Here is a 24,367-nt window from a genome sequence, read left to right as displayed (position 1 = left end):
AGTCACCCGACCGCAATAATGAGCCTTTCTGCCCTGGTGGAGACAGAGGGCATTGTGTGCAGCGGCTGCAGCCTGAGATGCACCCCTCAGAAAGGCAAGATTGTCTTGGGCAAACTCTGTGGCCTGGGGCTGCCCTCCTGCACGTCACAACAAACTCAGAACAGGCAAAGGGGCAGCTGCTCTCCCAGGACAGGGTGTCTTTGAGACTCCAAGCTTCAAGACCCCAGGGAGCCAGGGTAGAGAAGGGGAATAGGAGCTTTGGGACAAACTGGATAATTCAGAGCCAAGGGACCATTTCAAAGGCCCCAGGTTGGTGTCTCACAAAACATACATTCAGAAATTCTGTTGGGAAAACTGATGGTGAAGAGCAGGGGGTGTGGGGGTCAGAGTGTCTGGGTTCAAATCCCAAATGGAACATTTCCTGGCTAAGTGACATAGGGCAAAGCAAAATTACAGATGAGGCAATAGTTTCCTTCATCCCATAGACAGGGGGTTTGTGAGGAATAAATAAATGGATGTCTGTTACCTTGGTAGGCACTCAAGAATTAGTAGATATTACGATTATTATTCATCTGTATTGTTCCAAGGGAAATCAGAAATGCAAAATGCTTAGGACAAAGCCTGGTACCTGGGGCGCCTGCATGGTTCAGTGGCTTGAGCGTCTGCCTTCAACTCAGGTCATGATCCCAGGGTCCTGGATCCTCCACTTGCTATCTCTCTCTCTCTCTCAAATAAACAAAATCCTTTTAAAAAGCCTGGTACCTAATAGTCATTTAATAAATGTTGTCACCCCATGCTCTGCACCCCTGACTTCCGTCTGAGAAGTTCCAGTTCTCTGCAACTAGCAGCGTACCTCTCACAAGGTCTCCTTTCTCCAGTAGAGAAAGGTGCTCAGTGAACCTGCCTAGCATGGCTCAAAGCAAATCCGCCTGTGGGGCTGGACCCCCACCAGCCTGCAGGGAGCTTCTGTTTTGCAGGTGGGAGCTGGTAGCCAAGTGCAGACAAGGAAGCTCTCCTTTGCCTGCCTCCACTTTGTCTCCCAGTGAATCCACATCCTGTGGTCTGCCAGAGTCTCAACTCAGCCCAGTTCTTGAGAGATTATCTTTCCTCTACCTCATCTCTAAGCATCTGGAAGAGCCAACACCCTCACCCCAGTCAGCAGCCAAAGGAGCTTCCAAAGGCTCAGGCCAGCCAGGCGCAGCCCTCCCCGCATCACCACTCAGGACCCCGCAGGAATCGGGAGGGAATGTGCCTCCTGGGCCCATGCCCAGTCCTGACTGAGGCTGGGCTGAGGGCCTCTCCTCATCCCTCCCCCACAGACACACAGGGCTTTATAGTCAGATTATGCCATGGAAACTATGCACACGGCCTGCCCCGTTCACATGGCCTCAGCAGAAAAAATAACAGAGCCTTCTCTCTCTGCCAAGACCCACAGTACTAGCAGGCCTGAACTACCAAAGCAGGCCTCTTCTGTGAAACAGGTCCGTGCAAAGATCTCAGGAGGACCTGTCTGGGGGTACCCTCAAGTCACCCACCCTCCCCCAGCCCACAGCCATCTGCCTCTCTCTCCTCAGAGATCCAGAGAGCTCCACTGGCTAGGAATATACAGCCTCATATGGCAGTTTCCTTTTGAGAACAAATCTCATTTCCCTCTTCAGTATCTTCCTGAGCCCTGAGAGCTCCGCTCTGATCCTCCTCCAGGCTGCCCCCTTCCTTCATGGGATGAAGTCAACAGAGTCAACAGGACACGACCATTCAGAGACACTCCCACCCAGCCACTTTCCAGACCCATGCTACCTAATATGGTAGCCCCAAGCTACATGTGAAATTTGAATTTAAATGTTGCTTAACTAAAAATTTTTAATTAAAAATTCAGTTCCTCAGGTACACTAGCCACATCTCAAGGGCTTATTTGCCACCTGAGAATAGTGACTACCATATAGGACAGTGCAGATATGGAGCATCTCCAATACATAGAATGTTCTATTGGAGATCACTGCTCTGGACCATGCTCCAGAATTCCCTGGTCCAAAGGTCACAAGCCCACTCATGCCTGTGATGATCAATGTCTTCCTTGGATCTGACTCCCCAAGAGCAGACCCCACCACCCTATTCATAAGGGTGGCCAAGTAGTAGAGGTGCTATGGAAGGCTCTGGAACTCAAGAACCAGAGTCTACTGGCATGCTTGGAACTCCCGAAGTACAGGTCAGAATTGGACATGGGAAGATGGAGAGGGCAGTGGGGAGGACCAGACTTTCCCTCTGCTTCCATTCTCCTGTGCAGAATTCCAGGGACTCTGAGAATGCCTCACATCAAACTTGGCTTTCCAGATTATTCTGAAGGCATACTTTCATGAGAGGAAGATAGACTATACTTTCCTTAACTGTTAAACTTTGAACATTTTAAATAGCTTTGTTGAGATATAATTCACATACCATAGCACTCATCCATTTAAAGTCTAGAATTCAGTGGTATTTAGTATGTTCACAGATGTGTACAACCTTCACTGCAATCATTTTTGAACACTTTCTCACCTCAAAATGAAACTTCATATCCTTTAGCTATCACATTCCCCATTAAAGTTTTATTTTTTTTATTATTTTAAAAATATTTTGTTTATTCATGAAAGACACACAGAGAGAGGCAGAGACACAGGCAGAGGGAGAAGCAGGCTTCTCGTAGGGAGCCTGATGTGGGACTCGATCCCAGGACTCCAGGATCATGACCTGAGTCAAAGGCAGATGCTCAACTGCTGAGCCACCCAGGTGCCCCCCTTATTAAACTTTTAAAATTAGATATATGGCAGGTGGCCCCCCATTGGCCTCCAAATGTGAGGGTAAGCTGTCTCCTTCTTACCTCTACAGTCAGCTCCCTGAGGACAGAGACTAGGTGTAATACCTGTGCACTCCCCTGCCCCGCTACCACACTTGCTAAGATACCACACAACAGGTCCCTAAACATTTATTGGATCTGCTATTATTGTTACAGCTGTTTTTCTGTGGACATGAGGGAAGCCCAGTGATCATGGGCAGAATGGGAAAGGGTCTGGAAATTGTGTTATGTGAGGAACCATGAGGGTGTTTAGCCTGAGAAATGGGGAGTGGTGGGAGGGTGGAGTACATAGGATAATTGCTCAAACCGACCATCACACGGGAAAGGGACTAGGAGCACTGGGTCAAAATTCCAGGCGCCACATTTTCAGCTGGCAGAGGGGCTCAGCAATAGCATGGCCAGGGTGGAAAGGTAGTGAGCTCCCTGTTACTGAGCACATTCACACAGGGCCTGGAAGACCACCTGTCTGGGATGCCGTAATGCGGCCTCTTGTTCCAATGAGGCACGAGCAGGCCTAGAGGAGCTCTAACATGTCTTCTATTTCTGGAATCCTGGGCCTGGAACTGCCACTAGGCAAAGGAGCTTCCAAGAGACACAGAAGCAGGACCTGGAGATCTCAACTGTCTTTGTTTTCAACTTCTCAAGGGCAGCAGTGGGATTGAGGCCCCTCCCCTTCCCAGTCCAGGCTCTGGCCCCTGGCCCACCCACCTCCCTTCACAAGCTCCAGGGTTGCAGCAGGGGGTTGGGGCTGGCCTTCCCTCTCAGGGCCTGGGGTGTGTCCAAACGGAGAAGGCGGAGCCGACAACTGGGGTTGGCATGCTGAGTTGAGAGGCTAGCAAGTGAGCCGAGACTAATAAACCCAAGAAACAACAGGTCCAAACAAGCTTCAGAGAGGTTTCAGGAGCCAGGGCCCAGGCCACAGGACTGAACAAAGCACCCTGAGTCAAGACAGATAGGAGGCCACACCGTCCTAGATTCTGGAAGCAAGGGCTGGACCTGGACTGGGCTTGTATCTGTTATCCCTGCTAAGCAAACCAGAAGGTGGAGAGAGAGCAAGCTCGACCTCCAGGGCTGGGGGTGGTGGTGTCAACCTGTATGACTCCAGACACCAACAAAAAAGCTACATGTCATTGGCTCAACAGAGAAGTCTTGGTTTCTCCAGTTCTATTTTTATGTTACTTTTTAAAGTATTATTTATTTATTCATGAGAGATAGACAGAGAGAGGCAGAGACACAGGCAGAGGGAGAAGCCTTCCCATGGGGAGCCTGATGCGGGACTCAATCCCAAGTCTCCAGGATCATGCCCTGAGCCAAAGGCAGACACTCAACCACTGAGCCAACCAGGCGTCCTGGTTTTTCCAGGTTGATCACAAACTGATACAGGATGGGTTGAGGGGCATCCATCAGATGGATGTAGAAGCAGCTCCCTCTGGGAGGGAAGAAGAAAGGGAATCATCACATATTACATACCTGCACTGGGCTCAGCATTTTCACTAACTGGGCACCATCTGAGTGCCACATATACTCACTACCAAAGAGAGGAAACTGAGTGGCAGAGATGATAAGTAACGTGTCTGAAGTCACATGCCTTGTAAGGCAAAAGCCAAAATTCAAGCCAGGGCACTATGGCTCCAGGGCCAGGCTTCCCTAGTGCCTTCTTCTCACCCCCATGACATCCACAGGGAGCACCAGCAGGACCTCTACTTTTATAAACATAAAAGCTGAGGTGCAGAGTAGTTAAGTGACTTGCCCTAAATCACGCTGCAAGTAAGCCACCGATCCAAGATTCAGTATCAGTCTGTGTCCCCAAAGCTCTTCCTGTCATCCCACACTGAGTTCCCAGAAATAAACAAGGTAAGGTCTTAGTATGTATGGCTGCTTTTTTTAAATCATAAAATACAAATTTTGTTTTTAAAGAAATAAAGCAATAAAATCCCTGTGGTGATGGTAGCATAATCAGGCTAGCTACATTGGCAGGGCCTCAAACAAATCAGCAGTGAACAAGCGAGGCTTCTATTTAAATTTCTTCCACAACATTGTTATTGTAACTTCAGATGCCAGCTGCTCATGCTGACATTGTGTACATCACTCCAATTGCACAGGTGAGAGGGTTTTACAAAACCCCTTTGTGAAGTTGACCCATTTTCCTGCTTGAGAATAAGTTATACCAGGCTTTGAGTTATTTTGTCTCTGGTGTCTTCTCACTGACCCCTGCCTACCACCTGACCCCCACCATGCTCCTCTCCTGTGTCTAGAGACCCTGTAGAGAGGAGAAAGAACTCAATACTGGAGTCAAAAGACCAGACTCAGTTGTGTATAAGTGTGTGTGTGTGTGTGTGTGTGTGTGTGTGTGTGTGTGTGTGTGTTTAAGGTTTTATTTTGGGGCATCTGGTTGGCTCTGTCGGAACATGTAACTTTGGATCTTACGGTCAAGAGTCCAAACCCCATGTTGGGTGTAGAGATTACTAAGAAAAATAAACATAAAAAAATTTTTAGGGATCCCTGGGTGGCGCAGCGGTTTGGCGCCTGCCTTTGGCCCAGGGCGCGATCCTGGAGACCCGGGATCGAATCCCACGTCGGGCTCCCGGTGCATGGAGCCTGCTTCTCCCTCTGCCTATGTCTCTGCCTCTCTCTCTATCTCTCTGTGCCTATCATAAATAAATAAAAATTAAAAAAAAAAAAAAAAAAAAATTTAAAAAAAAAAAAAAAAAAAAAAAAAAATTTTTATTTTTAAGTAATCTCTACACCCAACATGAGGCTTGAACTCACAACCCCGAGGTCAAGAGTTTCTCTGAAAAATGCGAACATTGAACCTAGGGACCTCTTCCCATTCTATGGCTGATACTCATTGTCATTCATTCATTCATTCATTCCACTGACTTGGACCAAGCGATGTGTTACATGCTGGGGAAACAGAGATTACTACAGCCCATCACTGGCCCCAAAGAGTTCACAGCCTAGCACTATGATACAACCCTTTGTGGTAAGTGTCCTAACAGAGGGAGGTTGGTATCACAATTACTCAAACCATAGAGTCCTGCTTGGAGGGACAAGTAAGGATTCAAGCAGAAGGAGATCTTTGAGCTGAATGTTGCATGGTAAGAAGGTGAGGAGGGACATTCCCACCAGAGGGAGCAGCAGGTACAGAGACACAGAAGTAGGGACCAGCACAACACAGCCCATCCACCGCAAGTGGTTTGATGTGGGCAGAGTAGAGATTTTGTTCACAAGAAAAGGAGATGAATCTTGAGTGCTGGGCCTCTGCCCATCATAGAGGCATGGGGACCCAACTGAAAGGCCTTAACTGAAGGAACAACACCATCTGACATGTTTGGGAAGATCATGCCAGTGGCAAGGATGGGTAGAGGAAAGCAGGTAACAAGTCTGGGGGCAGAAAGATCCATCAGAAAACTGTTCCAACAATCCAGGTGAGAAAACCTAAGGAAGTAGCAGTGGGGATGGGAGATAGGACAGAGACAAAATTTCTTCCAGTTTAAGGAAAAAGAACATATAGCAATACACTGGGTATGAAGCCAGTAGTCTAGGAGTCTCAAAGATGGTGATGAATGTGCCATATACCTGACTGGATGAGAATTCCACATTTTTAGAAAACTTGTATCATTTTAAAGACAGTTCCTTAAGAGGCCAGCAAAAACACCCCCTTGGAGATGGCTGCCTCCTTCCTAAGACCCTACAGTAGTGGAGAAACTATTTTTGAAACAGTTTTCAAGGCAATTTCATTATCATTGAGCTATATTTTCTCACTGCACCATGGGGCTTAATGTCCTAAGGGAGGAGAAAGGTGGATACCATCTTGAATAAAATCCAAAGGACAAGAAAGGAGGAAGATATGATGAAAAAGAAGTCTCTGAAAAAACATAAAGAAGTACAAACCCTTTTGGTATGTGGAGGGAGAGAGGGAGGGGATGGGAGACCAGAAGTCCATGCTCTCCCACTCATGTCAAACCTTGATGGCAGTGTGGAAAAAGAGTAGAAACCTCCCCAGAGGTTGAGAGTATGCTAGAAACAAAAACAACTTATGCCTTGCTCCTTTAATGGAGCCCTGGGGGAGTCACCCTTGCCATGTGTCCCTATGTCTATCTAGGGTGACTGCGGCAAAGTAGAGACAACTGCATGGTATGTTTAGTCTAAGAGAATCTTTAGATGGCCTCCGGCCACCCTGCCCCAAGCTAATTCCCTTTGGCTTGAGTGAGGCCCAGAAGTTTCTAGATCCCCTAAGGAATGTAGACAGGCATTGAGAGTTGAGAGCCTGTGGACCTGCTTTGGGAAAAGGAAAACATGCAGAGGCATGGAACAGGTATAGATTTGTAAGGACCGAACCAGCAGAGCTGTGACAGGACCAATAAACCAAGTGAACTGTCAGACAGACCCCACCAGCCAGGGCCTCACCATGGATGCTAGCAGACCAGGTGGGTGAAGGACAGCTTGGCAGAGGCCATTGAGGACCAGACGACAGCACCAGGTCCAGCATCCAGAGCAGCAAACCGGCTTCCCTCTGCCATTGCCCCAGATCTGTCCCAAGGGTAGAGGAGCAGGGGTACACCTAGAGAGCAGGTAACAGTGCTGGCAGGACTAGACTGTATATGTATCCAAAAGGGGCTGAACTACTTTAATAAAACTACATTATCTTATTTTTAAGATTTTATGTATTTATTTGAGAAAGCGTGCATGAACAGGGAGGAGGAGCAAGGGGAGAGGGAGAAGCAGACTCCCGCTGAGCAGGGAGCCCGTCCCAGAGGGGTCACGATGGGGAGTTGTAGGGCTCCATCTTAGGACCCTGAGATTATGACCTGTGCCAAAGGCAGATGCTCAGCCACTGAGCCACCCTGATGCTCACAATAAAACTATTTTAAAGAGAAAGATGCTGGGGCACCTGGATGGCTCAGTCAGCTGAGCATCCAATTCTTGATTTTGGCTCAGATCAAGATCTCAGGGTTATGAGATCAAGCCCCATATGGGGTTTTAATCTCTGCTGGAGATTCTCTCGCTCCCTTCCCTCTGCTTGCTTACTCTCTCTCTCTTATAAATAAGTAAATAAAATATTTTTAAAAATAAAGTAGAAGAGGCTAGTTTTCTTTTAGTTGCCAAGTTTAAATTCTCCCACATAATATTAATGGAAAGGAGAATTTGTGAAGAAGTTTATGTGTGTTCTAAAAAATAAAGAGGCTAAATTTTTCTTTTTCTTAAGTGTGTAATTTTGACACCTCCTCAGTTTGTTTTTAAGTCAGATTTATGAGGCATAATTTATACACAGTAAAATCCATCCTTTCAAAGTGTACATACAAGGAGTTTTGACAAATGTATAGTTGTATAATCATCACTTCAATTAACATCCAGAACAGTTCCATCACCCCCAAAAGTCTCTTGTAGCCTTTGCACAATCAGGTCCTCCCACCCTTAGCCTTTGGCAACCACTGATCTGTTTTCTGTCTCATAATCCTGCCTTTTCCAGAATGCTGTATAAATGGAACCGCACACTATGTAGCCTTTTGTCCTAAACTTTTAAACAGTGTCTACCTCTGCTTCCTCCTCTTCTTCCACTCTGTCTTCTCTGCCAACTGCTTTATATGGACAAACCCAGACCAGCAGCTGTGTCTGTAGCTTCCCCACCCACCACTGGATGCTTTGTGCAAACCCCAGCCCCCTAGGGGTCTCGGGTCTGGGTATTTACCATCCTAGACCTCTTGGTTCTCTGGAAGGTTTGCTACTCTTTTATTTTATTTTTTTTAAGATTTTATTTATTTATCCATAGACACAGAGAGAGAGGGGCAGAGACACAGACAGAGGGAAAAGTAGGCTTCACGCAGGGAGCCCGATGTGGGACTCGATCCTGGGTCTCCAGGATCACACCCCAGGCTGCATTCGGTGCCAAACCGCTCCGCCACCGGGGCTGCTCGTTTGCTACTCTTTTAAAGGTGGTTTGGTGTTCTTTGCCTCGTGGGACCCAGATGCCTCTCTTCAGGTGCCTCCTCACAGTTCCCAACACTCCTCCCTCACTCCGCTCCTACTGCCCTGCATCCTGGGTACCTGGGGAATCCACACACTATGACCTCAACTCTCTGACCTTCAAGCATCCCTCTTCTCAGCCTTCCTCCTCTTCTTGTCCTCTGTCCTCTGTCACCTTGCTTTCTGGGCCTGGGCTACCTCATGACCTTTACTGACACACATGTAGCTTGTTGCCCAGGAGCCTCTGAGCACCATTTGGCTCATTGGTTTGGGTTTGTTGACAGTGGGGTTTTTCTCAGTGAGGAAGAAGCAAGAAACCTCAACAGCGCAATTTCCTTCTCACCCCATTGTGATGGTGACAGATTCTGAGTCTCCAGGGCAGAGACAGTGTCTTTACATGCCCTGTTGAGTGTTGCCTTCACAGTGGTGAAGAAATAAGGAGGGGGTAGGGTAGGCAAGAGGACAGGGCATCTGTGCTTAGGGGTCGGACCCAATGTGTCTGATGAGAAGACTTTAAAGGTGTTCCTCTTTTCTCCTGTGCCAGACATTTGCAAGCTGATTGCATGCCTCACAGGAGCTATACACCCCTTCTTCCTCTGCCACAAGCCTTTGCAAAGGGTCATGCCCAGGGAACTGAGCATCCTCCTGGGTCTTGAGCAGGGAGGAAGACGAGGGCAGAGGCATATGGAAAAGAGAAAGTGCCAGAATAGAGTGTGCTGTGGGAGGCTGGCTCTTTCCTTGTGTGACAATTCCTCCCTGATGTCACTGACCCCTTCACCTGACTCGGAGGCAGTCAGAGGGAGTCCAGGCTATAGCCAAGCCTTTTGCTAAAACTGGTATTAATACTGCTCCAGGGAACAGAAGGGGTAGGAAGGCAGGTTCCGTGTTCATTCAATTTCCTTCAAGGCTAAGTGATCTGGAACCCAGCTCTGAACTCAAAGTGCCAGGTCCTAGTCCTAAGCTCCTTCAAAGACTACCCTTGGGCCTTGGAGCAAGGTACCCAACCTCCTGGTGCCTCGGTTTCTCCACCTGCAAAATGAGGGTGGTCACCAGAACTAACCCACTGGGCAGCAGTGGAGATGGAATGAGAGACTCCATATGCACTTGGCACATAAGAATGGTTCAAAAGAGGACAGCTGCTATGGGCATTATTAGTCTTTCCAGGTAGGAACCAAGGATCCTGAAATCTCAAGCTACTCTAGATGAAGCTAAAAAGAAGAGAATCACCAAGTCTCAGGCTAAAGAAACTTATTGACATCCTCAGTGAAATCGAACCCAGCTCCTCCAAGGCTGGTGGGGGTGGAGGTGAAATTCTCACAGTGGTGGGGAAGGGTTGCAGCTTTCCCTATCCATGGGGGCACCCCACGAGATTAGGGAGAAATTTCCAGGGTAAGGCGAAAATTGGGAGACAGAGCCAAGAGATCCCACCATCCTTCCCATGGGGAGAATCTCCTGGCAGCCGGAGCCAACCTCGGAGGAAGCGGGTTTTGATTTTATTAAGGAAGTCAACACATTTCCTTCTGTCCAATGTGGACTCTGTGTTGTTCAAATTATTGGTTTCCAGGATGTGAAATGTCATTGTAGGATAGAGCCTGGAGGAGAATGAGCCAAATGCCTCTTTAGAAAGCTTCAGCCAACTATTGAAGAAAGTCTGCCTTCCCGCTAGACTTCACAATCACATGCCATTCAGAAAGCAGCAGTAACCGTTGAAGTGATAATAACAGTAAACTTTTTGTTTTTTAGCAATTGAGATAAAAGGCTTGAAACAATCCTGTTAAGCGAGTAGTATTATTATTTCCATTTTACAGAACAAGAGCCTGAGGCTTGATGAATTTAAATAGCCTGCTGGGGTCACAAGGACAACAGATGACTGAGAAGATATTTTGTGTTTTGCTGCTGTTGTTTTTTCTCCTCCCGCCCCCAGCTTTATTGGGACAAAACTGACAAATAATAGTGTGAACAGTTAAGGTATACAATGTGATGATTTGATTCACACAGATATTGTGAAATGATTACCACAATATGGTTAGCTAATCCATTCATTACCTCACATAGTTACCTTTTGTATGTGTGTCACTTAAGATCTATTCTTTTTTTTTTTTTTAAGATTTTATTTATTTATTCATAGGAGACACAGAGAGATAGAGGCAGAGACATAGGCAGAGGGAGAAGCAGTTTCCCTGCAAGGACTCGATCCCAGGACCCCGGGATCACAACCTGAGCCAAAGCCAGATGCTCAACTGCTGAACCAGCCAGGCGTCCCTAAGATTTATTCTCTTAGCAAATTTCAAAAATACAGTCCGGTACTGTGAACTATAGTTACCATGCTGTACATTTGATCAGAAAATTTGGGTCTGCTTGAATTCAGAGCCTAGGTTCTCACCAGTATCGTGTCTCTTAGAGGACATTTCAACCTAGCGAGAAAAGCATGCGTACGATCTGCCCCCTTCAACTACCTTCGGGTATTTATTTTCTCTTAAGTTTCTGGGAAGTCTGAAAGCTCAGCCCCAAAGAAAGAACAAGTAGCTCGTTTCTGCCCCCTAGGGGACACAACCTACATTACTGAGAATAGAGACAGGAAGGCAGTGTTTAACAAGTGTGCTCCAAATGCCAACAGGTTCAGGCCTGCAAGAAACAAATCTAAAACGAACACCCTTTAGTTTATGAAAAGTTGGTGATAACCGGTTGGGGATTTTCTGGACCGGGAGTGAGAACACTGTATCAAGGGCGGGACCTGCAGTAAGACTGGAGCATTCATTTTTAATACCGGCCCCCAGATGATTCTTATGCTCAGGCAAGTTTTTGGGAAACACAGATGCATATGATTCACTCATCTTACAAGGGTTGGAAGAGCGCCTCCCATCTACAGCCCATTATGACTTCAGCATGGGGCAGATGCCAAGGGGGGTGAGTAGGGTCTCTGCCTTCAGTCAATTACATCACCTCTCAGAGCCTTGGCTTCCTAATTTAGAAAATAACCCATTTTGTGACTGATATGGAAGCCAGGAGACCCAAGTTGTGCTTGCAGACAGGGTGTGCTTTACTTAATCTCCCAAACATCAGTTTCCCTGTCTGTAAATGAGGGGGTGAACACCCATCAAGTTTCCTTCCTGCTCCAAGATCCCTGAGTCTCTTTCTGTCTCTGTCCAGACCTCAACCCCCTGGCAAGAGGCTACAGGGAAGCCTTGGGTCACATGCTTAGGAGGTTGGTCTCCACAAGGGTAGAGACCCACATCCTGCCACACTGCTCACAGCTCTTCTAGGAGCAGCTGGGGTCCAGAGCTTTGCATGCCCCTGTTGTTTGCATTCACAGCCACACTGTAGGATCCTTCTTTTCCCTCCATGTGCCATGCAAAGCAGGACTTTTGCATGTTCACACAAAGATGCTGGGGAAAGTAAAGTTGATTTGGAAAAGGAAAGTTCTCTAGAAACCCAAAGATAAAGCTTCTGGGATCAGATTGACCAGTCTTCAGATCCTAGCTCTGCAACTCATTAGCGATGTGATTTTGGGCAAGTTACCCATTCCATACTTGGTACTCAGCTGTAAAATGGGCATTAGAATAGTACCTATCTCATTGGGTTGTGTGAAAATGAAATGAGACAATGCTATGAAAAGTGGTTTTATTATATCTGGTACATTATGGGGATTCTGGAATGTTCCCTGACTGACACAACTGAGAAATGGCAAGGCAGTTCACAATCAGTGCTCCACACAGACATTTAGCACCCAAGTGTCTCCTTCAGGGAACTCCAACTTGACCTCTGTAATGATCTGAAATGCCACTGTTCCCTTGCTCATGTTTAAAGGTGTTCCAATGAAGCCAAGCCTTCCTCCCCACATTTCTCAAGGTGAGTCTTTAGTGGGTCCTTGGTCTCATGGGGCCACTACACACCACAGTGCCAAGTCCTTGGATGGTAGCCCATCTGGGTTTGAGGCTGCAGGAAAAGAGATGCATGAGGGGCCCAGAGCAGGCCAAGGCCTCACTGAGGTGCTCTGCAGGAGCCAGCCCAACAAGCAAGGCCTAGAAGAGCATGGCCCTGCTTCACAATTTGCAGTTGAAGGGTGAATAATTATTGGCCTTGCCCTTATAATATGCTACTGCTTTTGACTAAAATTGAACAAAAGTACGATCCACAAGAACACTCAGGCACTGCAAGGTGGCAGCAAACAAGCACATAGGATTGGCCAGAAAGAGTACTAATATCTAAAGAGCAAATTACTGGTTTAATGAAGAGAAAGGTCTTAATAAGAACTGGCTTTAGCACAAAAACACAGCTTCTGAGGCTACACTATCTCGCTCCAACCCAAGCAGACAGCTGGAGCTGGGGACCAGTGGGGCTGACTCCGGGGCAAGAGTGGGGGAACACAGATATGAGGCTCTGGCCTCACAACTGACAAAGGGCCCCACACTCTGGCTTTTGACATTATCTCCAAATGACGGGATTAAAGGAAGGTGATATTTGGGGTAGAACTCTAAACCTGTGTTCGATCACTGCCTATAGAGCACTTCGTGTAATATATTTAAAATATGTCCTGGAATTTATCTTGCAAAAGCAAAATTACCTTTCATTTTCTGTGGTCAAAGCATTAATCTGTCAAAGGTAAATATTTTAAATATATCACAGTTCTCAGTAATCTTTTCGGGGATAAGTGCATTTCTTCACATTTTTATTTATTTTATCTATCTATTTTTTCTATTTATTTATTTTTAAAGTAAACTCTACAATAGACAAACTGTGGAAAGAGCCCAGATGTTCATCGACAGATGAATGGACAAAGAACTTTCCAGACAAGAAGGAAGACCCTGATTGAAGGGTCAGTCCTCCCTTCTCACTCAGAGGAGATGAATCTGCAAGGACAAACCCCCAAATGCCTTTTGTTCAGCCAAACTGATGAAGGCCCCTAAGTATATTCCCACAGGGAGTGTATGTCCCACTGTCCACACCAGGGTTTGAACCACAGACATTGCTCATTTTTCTGGATTCATAACAACTCTAAAGCCTGGCCCCAGATAGCACCAACTGTTTTTTTTTTTCCCACCTCTTACGTAAACTACTATATATATATATGTGTATATATATATATATATGGTGTATAATGGAATACAACTCAGCCATCAAAAAAAAGAAAGAAATCTTGCCATTTGCAACAACATGGATGGAACTAGAGGATATTATACTGAGTAAAATAAGTCAATCAGAGAAAGACAATTATCATATGATCGCATTCATATGTGAAATTTAAGAGACAAAACAGGGGATCGCTGGGTGGCGCAGCAGTTTGGCGCCTGCCTTTGGCCCAGGGCGCGATCCTGGAGACCCGGGATCAAGTCTCACGTCGGGCTCCCGGTGCATGGAGCCTGCTTCTCCCTCTGCCTCTGTCTCTGCCTCTCTCTCTCTCTCTCTGTGTGACTATCATAAATCAAAACTATCATAAATAGTCAAAATAGACAAAACAGAGGATCATAAGGGAAAAGAGGAAAAAATAAAACAAGATGAAATCAGAGGGAGACTAACCATAAGAGACAATCACAGGAAACAAACTGAGGGTCACTAGAGGGGAAGGGGATGGGGGGATGGAGTAACTGGGTGATGGACATTAAGGATGGCATGTGAGATGGGTGTTATATAAGATTGATGAATCACTGACCTCTACCTCTGAAACTAATAATATATATTAATTAATTGAATTTAAATACAATTAAAAAAATAAAGTAAGCTCTACTAGACCCAACATGGGGCTTGAACTCATGAACTTGAGATCAAAAGTCACATGTTCTATTTTGACTGAGCCAGCTAAGGTCCCCTATACTAGGAGCTTTAAAAAAAATGCATGTGGAGTTGGATGCCTGGGTGGCTCAGCAGTTGGGCATCTGCCTTTGGCTCAGGGTGTGATCCTGGGATCCGGGATCGCGTCCCACATCAGGCTCCTGCAGGGAGCCTGCTTCTCCCTCTGCCTATGTCTCTGTCTCTCATGAATGGATGAATCTTTAAAAAAAAAAAAAATGCATGTGGGGCACCCGGCTGGCTCAATTAGTTGTTTGACTCTTGATTTTGGCTCAGGTCATGATCTCGGGGTTGTGAGATCAAGCCCTGTGTTGGGCTCCTAGCTCAGCAGGGAGTCTGCTTAAGATTCCCTCTCCCTCTCCCCTCTCAAGATAAATAAATCTTTTAAAAAAATGCATGTAGCTGTGGGTCAGTCTTGACCTCCAAGAGGCCTTTTCAGAGCTAGGACCTGGTGATGACAGCAAAGAATCATTGCAGTCCTCGTTGTAACTGTGTCTGTCCTGCAAAAATGGTTTCTCCCTTTTCCAAATAGTTTTTTCTCAGGATCTCTGTGCTTTCCGGACAAGAAGGAAGACCCTGATTGAAGGGTCAGTCCTCTCTTCTCACTCAGAGGAGATGAATCTGCAAAGACAAACCCCCAAATGCCTTTTGTTCAGCCAAACTGATGAAGGCCCCTAAGTATATTCCCACAGGGAGTGTATGTCCCACTGTCCACACCAGGGTTTGAACCACAGACATTGCTCATTTTTCTGGATTCATAACAACTCTAAAGCCTGGCCCCAGATAGCACCAACTGTTTTTTTTTCCCCACCTCTTACGTAAACTACCAAAGCCTACAGTAAAATACATCAAAATTCTAACTTGAGTATTTGCCACCTGTCCCTGTCTGATTAAGATGATGTGGTTGGCCTCCATATCTAGGATGTTTTTGTTAATCTGACATGCCTAAGAAATCAGTCCCAAGGAAATAGGGTGAAAGCCTCCCTCTCCAAACTTCCTTTCTTGAAGTTGATAAAAATGTCAGTGATGGACCACATCCAGCAAGAGTGCTGGCAGCCAACACACAATCTCATATGAATCACAGCCACGCCCTTTTCTCACACAGAGTGCCAGCAGCTCAACTTTCAGAGCCCACTTTTCACACACACTATGGCTAACAGAAACATCCAGAAAGTCCTAGAGGTGAACCAGAGTGCTCCGAGTTTGCATCTTTCTCAGGGATGAATTGTTCACTCAATATTTTTTTTCTTTTTTTAAATTTATTATTTATGATAGTCACACAGAGAGAGAGAGGCAGAGGAAGAAGCAGGCTCCATGCACCGGGAGCCCAACGTGGGATTCGATCCCGGGTCTCCAGGATCGCGCCCTGGGCCAAAGGCAGGCGCCAAACCGCTGCGCCACCCAGGGATCCCTTGTTCACTCAATAAACACATATATAAATGCTTTTTTAAGGTAGTATCTTTAAAAATTGAGACATAATTCACAGAACATAAAATTTACCACTTACAGTTCACAACTCAGTGTTTTTTAGTATATTTCCTCCATTATACAATCATTGCTTTCTAATTCCAGAGCATTTCCGTCATGACATGAAACTTCATAAGTCACTTTCCCTTTCCTCTTCCCCCAGCCCCTAGCAATCACTGATCTACCGTGAGTCTTTATGATTTACCTATTCTGCATGTTTCTAAAGTGAAATCATACTTTCTGCAGCCTTTTGTGTCTGGTTTCTTTCACGTAGCCAGCATTTGCAAGGCTCCATGTTATACCCATGTTGCAATGTGTACAGTGTTGCTGAAGCACATTCTGTTGTATGGATACACCACTTTTTATTCACACATGCATGAGTTGGACATTTGGGTTGTTTCCATTTTTTGGCTATTATGAATAATGTTGTTATGAACATTCCTGTACAAGTGTGTGTGTGGACCTATGTTTTCAGTTCTCTTGGGTGTACAGCTAGGAGTGGAATTGCTGGGTTATACGGCAACTCTGTTTAACTGCTCGAGGAATTGCCAGACTATTCGCCCACTCAGTACATATTAACCGAGCCCCACTATGCTGCTATGTTAGAAACCAACAGCACCTAGCCACCTGCCCCTATGGAGCATATAGTTCAGCAAGAGAAGGAGTCATTAAACAGATAATTAAAAATAGATTGTTTGGGCACCCGCATGGCTCAGTGGTTGAGTGTCTGCCTTCGGCTCAGGTCATGACCCCCGGGTCCTGCATGGGGCTTTCTTCTCATCGGGAGCTTGCTTCTCCCTCTCCCTCTGCCTGTCACTCTGCCTACTAGTGCTCTCTCTCTCTCTCTCTCTCTCTCTGCCAAATAAATAAATAAAGTATTTTTAAAAATTTAAAAAATAGATTGTTTTTTAGCACAATTGTACAAATGCTAAGAGGGAAGTTCAGGCTCCTGTGAGATTATAATGCAGGGAGGCCTCACCTGAGGATTGAACAAAGTCACAGGACAAGAATACAGACACTCTTGAACTATCAAATCCAGAGCCTGTGATACCAAAACAAAACAAAACAAACATAAAAACCCCAAACTTCTCCTAAAAAAACCAAAATGAAGTTCTTGTAACTCAGTGGATTCCTGAAAGTTCTCACCATCTGGGGGCAGAGAAACACTACACAGTTGCTCCGGGAGCCTCTGAAGTGATTTATGAAGCTATTCAGACTTGGAAATGTAAGCAGCGAACAGGTTACAAAGTTGTTTTTTTTGTTTTTTGGGTTGTTTTTTTTTTTTTTAAGGTTTTATTTATTTATTTATTCATGAGAGACAGAGAGAGAGAGAGAGAGAGAGAGAGAGAGAGAGGCAGAGACACAGGCAGAGGGAGAAGCAGGCTCTGCGCAGGGAGCCCTATGCGGGACTCAATCCCGGGTCTCCAGGACCACACCCTGAGCTGTGAAGGCAGACACCCAAACGCTGAGCCACCCAGGCGTCCCCAGGTTACAAAGTTTGAGGATGATAATTCTCGACATCTCCCTTCAAGAAGCTGAAGGAACTCTCACTCTGACTTCCTCCTCCTCCTCCAGAGGGGCTCAGGGCCGTGCCTCCCTCAGGCCAAGGAGGATGGACCGCGTTAGGCACCTGCGCTCTGCCTTCCCGACTCAGACCCCTGCAGCTTTTCCCTTGCTGGCAGCTATGCCCAACATTCACTTAAACAACATCAATGCCCTCTTGTTTAAAGTAGCAGTTAATTATCCAGCCTCTCACAAGAAGAAGGGAAGCCCTGAAAATGTCAGCATTGTATTTCCAGTGATGTGAAAGTTTGCTTTGACCTCAGGAGGTCAAAGTTGCCATATTTCAAGTGGCAGCAGAATCTACCAAGCTTTATTCCTGTTGAATTCACCCAAACTATTTGTACTTTGATCAAGATCCTGGGCTTGGTGCTATGGGAAGATACAAAACAACATAAGCATCCATATCAGTCACTGTCCTTAAGAGAGTATGTGGTGTGGGGCGCCTGGGTGGCTCAGTGGTTGAGTGTCTGCCTTCGGCTCAGGGCGTGATCTCAGGGTCCTGGGATCGAATCCAGCATCAGACTTCCCGTGGGGTGCCTGCTTCTCCCTCTGCCTATATCTCTGCCTCTCTCTGTGTCTCTCATAAATAAATAAAATAAAATCTTAAAAAAAAAAAAGGAGTATGTGGTGAGAGAGAAGAGCTTAAGATAAGATACACATGGTACATAGGAATCCGAGGAGTGTCGGAGCCATAAAAGACATGGTCATGAGGGGGAGGAAGAGAGTTCCTTTTGGGTTAGGCTGGGAACCCCAGGCTTCGTGAAGCTGGTGGGACAGGCGACATGCAGATTTCCAGCACGGGAGATGGCATCTCCGCAGGGCAGATGATGGGTGCAAAGACACTGTGGTAGGAATTTAAAGGACGTGTTAGGTCTGACATAGAGGTTCCTGAATGAAGCTTCATTTTTTTTTTTTTAAATGAGGCCACTTTGAAATCTCCAGTTTTTATCAGATAGTTCCAGTAAGACCCAAGATTTTTCCTTCATCCCTAAACAAACAGAGGTCCAACTGCTGGGATGCAGGGATCTGAACGAGAACACCACTACGGCCCTTCTGTTTCTTTATCCTATGCTTCACCCTCAGCAGGGGAAATGCCCTACAACCCTGGGGGCCCTTCATGCTGATGACAGTGGACACATGAGAAAGGGCTCTTCCCAGATCCTGGCTGGTGCTGGGTCCCTAAAGGAGCAGGGTGGAGCCTCCACTGGGGCTCTCTGGGATGGGCTGGATAGCCCCCTGCCACACACACACACACACACACACACACACACACACACTCACACACAGTGGTCCCACCCATCCCGTGAACAGGGCTTTTTGCTTTCCATCCTCTGTTTTAACACAGGTTGGTTCATTTCTATTCTACCCAGACTTTCTCCTCAGAGAAATCTTTGGAATTTCACTGTCCCCTTCCTTCACAGTGCTGGTTCTAAATACGGGAGCTACTTACGCTCCAGGAGGTGTTTTAGAAATTTGTGGAGGCTTTTCTTGGTTGTCTCAATGCTGGGAAGAGCACTTTTGGCTTTTTGTAGGTAGAAATCAGGGAGACTGAATGTCCTCCTGCAATGTGCTGGAAAGTTCTGCAGGAATCAACCTATATCCCACACGAGGTTTGAATGTTCCATGAGACATTTCTAGAGGCAAAACCACCTACTTATAACACTTCGAGTCTTGAAACCTAAGTCCATCTTGAAACCTAAGTCCATCTTACACACACTACATAAATGCAGTGTATTTTTGCCTACTTTTATATGCCCAGTTTAACTGCCCACCCCCTCCCAGGAATGCAATTACCATGCACTTTCTTTTGTGTAGAATTTTACAGTATTCGCCATTTTGGAAAATCACACTACCTACAGCAACTCTGTTGGTGGCAGCCAAAGATGCCACACCAATATATGCCCCACTCCACATGCTCTTCTGACATGAACTTAATATTCTTCTACTGAGCTTGGAGCAGGGTGGGGGGTGCAGTGGATGAGGGGATGGAATACTTCCTTCCCCTTGCTGTTGGCCAATGAATGTGGTAGAAGTAATGCTGTGTGGGATGTCTGAAACTAGGTATGATGGTTAATTTTGCATGTCAATTTGGCTGGACCACAGTGCCCAGATATCTGGTCAAGCATTATTCTTGATGTTTCTGTGAAAGTGTTTTTGGATGAGACAATATTTAGGACTGTAGACTTTGAGTAAAGGAGATTGCTCTTCATAATGTAGGTGAGCCTCATCCAATCCGGTGAACACTCAAATAGAGCAAAAGGCTGATGTCCCCCGGGAAAGGAGAAATTCTGCAACCAATGGGCTTTGAACTTGAACTGCAGCAATGGCTCTTTGAGTCTCCAGCCTGCTGACCCATTTTGCAGTTTTTGAACTTGCATTTTAGAATTACAAATTTGGACTTGTATATATATCTTACTGGTTCTGTTTCTCTTAAGAACTCTAATATACTAGGTCATAAAAGGCAATAAAGCCCTCACCTTGCTCTCTCTTTTCCTTTGAGTACTTGGAAAAAAGCCACTATATTGTGAGGAAGCCCAGGCAACATGGAGAAACCAAGTGTGGATATTCCTGACAATAGGTGCCTTGCTGGCAACCAACCTCAATAACCAGCCATCTTAGGGATCCCTGGGTGGCTCAGCGGTTTGGCACCTGCCTTTGGCCCAGGGCGCGATCCTGGAGTCCCGGGATCGAGTCCCGTGTCAGGCTCCCGCATGGAGCCTGCTTCTCCCTCTGCCTGTGTCTCTGCCTCTCTCTCTCTCTCTTTCTCTATCTATCATAAATAAATAAAACCTTTTTAAAAAATAAATAAATAACCAGCCATCTGAGTAAAAGAGCCTTTGAACAACTCCAGCCCTCAGCCTTCATCAACAACTGCAATCTGAAGCCCCAGACATCATAGAGCAGATATTAGCCATCCTCACTGTGTTTGGTCTGAATTACTAATCAACAGAAACCTTGAGATAATAAATGATGAAAAAATTTTGCTTCAAGACTTAGTTCAAAAGTTTTTTTATCTAAATGATTTGATACTTGAAAGATAGGGTCCAGGGGCACCTGGGGTGCTCAGTCGGTTGTCAGACTCTTGATTTCGGCTCAGGTCATGATCTCAGGGTCATGAGATCAAGCCCCACCTTGGCTCCCCACTGATCATGGAGCCTGCTTAAGATTTTCTCTCTATCTCTCCCTCTGCCCCTCCCTACTCGCTCTCTCTTGTTCAAAGAAAGATAGGGTCCCTAAAGAGGATGAAGATTGATTTTAAAAGATTTTATTTATTTATTTATTTATTTATTTATTTATTTATTTATTCATGAGAGACACAGAGAGAGAGGCAGAGACACAAGCAGAGAGAGAAGCAAGCTCCCTGTAGGGAGCCCAATGCAGCACTCAATTCCAGGACCCCGGGATCACAACCTGAGCCAAAGGCAACCACTGAGCCACCCAGGGGTCCTGAAGATTAAAATTGAATAAAGCCTTTGCTATCAAACCTATGAAAAGTGAGCACACTCTACCTAATCTAGGAACACACCTGCCCTTGGTGATTACCTGAACAGGTGCTTTAGGTGATAAGGCAAAGTAAGGCCCAAACCACACACTCTGTAATATCTGGTCTGGAAAGATGCTACTGCCTGTCTCAGTGAGTACACACCCAGCCCCTCAGGGGTCTGGCTTCCCACATGCACCTCCAATCTGGGCCTGCCCACATTCAAGGGAAACTGATGGCCAGATTTGAGGAAGAAGCTGCTGGCCAGGAGTAACCAGCTGCTTTCCAGATCTTCTGAAACAAGGACATTTAGATGGTTCACCTTGGGATCCAGAGTCATGCCCTTTGGAGGCCTAGGGGAATTTCAATCAAGCCCCAGACTGTTCAGGAAGAGATAGAAGCTAGCCTCAGCAGGCCGCCACAAGCACAGGAAGCCCAGATTGTGAACCAAGCTGGAATGCTGGAGCTTTCCTTCAGACTTCAATGCTTAACTTGGGGAATCTGAATTCAGGCCAAAGAAAATAATTCTGACCAGTGGCTGGTCCCAAAGACAACAATGCCCATGATGACGGTGACATGTTCTCAAAGCAGAGCAGCAGGAGGGAGCCAGGGAAGGTCCCAGGCACAAAGCTGGGAAGCCAGTGTTCAGTACAATAAAAGTTGTTCATCCACGTGAAGCATGTGCAGGCAATAAAGATAGAATTTATGGAGAGCTTGCTGTGTGCCAGGCACCAGGCTAAACCGTTTACAAACACGAGCTTATTGAATTCTTAAAATATCTTCTGAAGTAGGTACAGGATTTGCTCCACTTTATAGATGAGGACACAGACTTGGCCTGCAATGCAAGTCAGATAGGTTGCATTTCAAGCCTGTCCTCTTACCCACTTTGCTGTTATCCTGCATTCAAAGGCAGAGAGAGACTGTTCCCCACTTAATACCTGACCGTGTATTCCCCAACTACAAGACAAGCTCCTACATAACCACCATACAGCCATGACAATCAGGAAATTGACACTGATTCAATGATACCATGTGATCCACAGATCCCATTCAAATTTCACTGATTGTCCTAATTACGTCACTTACAAGTCCAGCATCCAAACTGGGATCCCACTTGCGTTCATTGTCATGTTCCTGAGTCTATTCCAACCTAGAACAGTTCCTCAGACATTCCTCATCTTTCATGACCTTGACATGTTTGAAGAGTACAGGCCAGTTACATTATGTCATGCCCCTCAATTTGAGTTTGTCTGATGCTTCTTCATGATTTATACATTTGGGGCGAGAATACCACAAAAATGGTGCTGTGCTCTTTTCAAGGGTATCATATTAGGAGGCACATGACATCAAGTTGTCCCATTACTCATAAACACAGAGGGGCTTTTAACCAAGGACTTGGGGTTACATGCTGAGAAGAAAGACAGTGAGAGCCTAGAATTTCGCCTCCACCTCTCCACCCCTCCACCCCCAGCTCAACAAATCCTCTTTTGAGGAAGAGGGGGACCAGCCGATCAGAGGCCAGACAGGGTCTAGAAGGGGAACGAGATTGCTGAAAGGTGTTAGGACAGAACAGACTGTGTTTATCAAAACTCATCCTGGGGAGAGAACTTTGGAGAACTTTGGTAGGAAGTTTTTTCACAGCTACTTGGGGAGGAGGGAAAGACCCCACAGGGGCATTCCCAAACAGCTGGAAGAGCAAAGAGCTGGATGGCAGCTAAAGAAAACACGAAGCTGCTTCAGGACAGGGAAGGGAAACATGAGGCAAGAAAAAAATGAGCAGGACAGGAGAACAAGAGGAGACAACAGCATCCTCACAAAGGCTCAAAGTATTTGCTTCATGTTCCTGCCTAGGTGTTTAAAAAGTCAGCTTAAACTAATATACACCAAGCCTAAGGATATAAAACCTATGACCTCTACGTCTTAAATGAAAACCCACTTGAATGGAAACAAAACAATGGGAAAAAATAAAAAGTAAGTTTATTTTGACGTACCTCTTAGTCAGTAGACTTGTAGCCAAATCACCTGTGCTAACAATCCCAGATCTTTGGGTCAATTCCTCAGTCTTGCTGAGACTCAGGTTTCTCATCTGTGAAATGAGGAGAAAAAGCAGCTCACAGCATTGCCCAGAGGACTAAAGACACGCCCGGTCATATATTCAGGCAACATTGATTGTGTGTCTCCTATGTGGCATCACTGTTCCTGGGCTGGGAATTCAGCAGAACACAGAACAGTCCCCACAGAGCTGACATCCGGGGGGCACAGTCTACCAGATGGTTCTGTAAGCTGTCGAGCACTAGGCACAATGAAGGAGTCACTGCTATGGAAAGGCAATAGTGAGTGTGACCTGGGGGAATTAAGTCACAGAGGTTACATAAGCCACAGTAGTGCTAAGCAGAGACACGAAGTCACTCCCAGTTCTCTCCGGAGTCTGTTACCTGAGGAAGGAATGTGCCTATTTGAAAACCTATCATGGATGACAGGAGCAGAAAAACTCTGGAAAATATTGACCAAACTTCTCTGGGGCAAGGATTAGAGACAAATTCTTACTCAGTCATGGCTGCTGAGTCAGGAGCAAACTGAAAGTAGTATCATCTGAGGAGTCTGGAGACCTGCTGAGTGAAAAATTGCTCCCTGCACTAGGTCTTTGGCTTTCTCTTTGCCTTTGACTTTCTCTGCCTCTTTCTAAAATCCATGTTCTCACATCTTCCCACACCCACACAAACACTAGCGTACATGTTTCGGTCATTATGATTTCCAGTCAGATTTCGTTATCCAGCAGCTACCTCTTTCCATTTTCTCACTCTATGGAGAGCCCATTTACATACAAAAAAATCAAGTTTTTAACAGAAGCACGAAATGTAACTCACTCTTTAAAAAATGCTTTGTGGGGCCCTGGGTGGCTCAGTCAGTTAAGCGTCTGCCTTCAGCTCAGGTCATGATCTCAGAGTCCTGGGATCGAGCCCCACATCCAGCTCCCTGCTCAGTGGGAAGTCTGCTTCTTCCTCTCCCTCTGCCACTCTCCTTGCTCCTGTGTGTGCTTGCTCTCTGTCTCTCTCACTTCCTCTCTCTCTCTCAAATAAAAAAAATCTTAAAATTAAAAAAAAAAAAAAAGGGAAGACTGGTTAGTGCTTGGGCAGGGCGGATCTGCCCCCTCAGACACTGGCTCCTGTCTTTTCCCCTCCTGGGCCAGGCTGCCACATTCCAAAGGCTGTTTCCTTTGCAGATGATCCGGCTGCTTGCCCCGCAGCGGCGGAGCTGCCTCTCCAAAC

At 46.1% G+C, this 24,367-nt stretch overlaps 1 protein-coding gene across 5 annotated transcripts in view; it reads right to left on the bottom strand.

Annotated features, from left to right (window-relative positions):
- PLEKHG3 (pleckstrin homology and RhoGEF domain containing G3) overlaps positions 1–24,154 on the bottom strand; it is an 84,877-nt gene extending 60,723 nt beyond the window's left edge. For all 5 annotated transcript variants that reach the window (XM_072762604.1, XM_072762614.1, XM_072762616.1 and 2 more), the window contains exons 1-2: positions 23,966–24,154; positions 23,090–23,184 (exon numbers count right to left, since the gene is read on the bottom strand). The gene's annotated coding sequence lies outside the window, so the exon portion shown is untranslated. The remainder of the gene's footprint in view (positions 1–23,089; positions 23,185–23,965) is intronic.
- Between the last annotated feature and the right edge of the window lie 213 nt (positions 24,155–24,367).

Source organism: Vulpes vulpes, chromosome 6 (genome assembly GCF_048418805.1).
Source record: "Vulpes vulpes isolate BD-2025 chromosome 6, VulVul3, whole genome shotgun sequence".
Taxonomy (NCBI): domain Eukaryota; kingdom Metazoa; phylum Chordata; class Mammalia; order Carnivora; family Canidae; genus Vulpes; species Vulpes vulpes.
The sequence above is the reverse complement of the archived record's forward strand: the minus strand, read 5'-3'. Positions and strand labels throughout refer to the sequence as shown.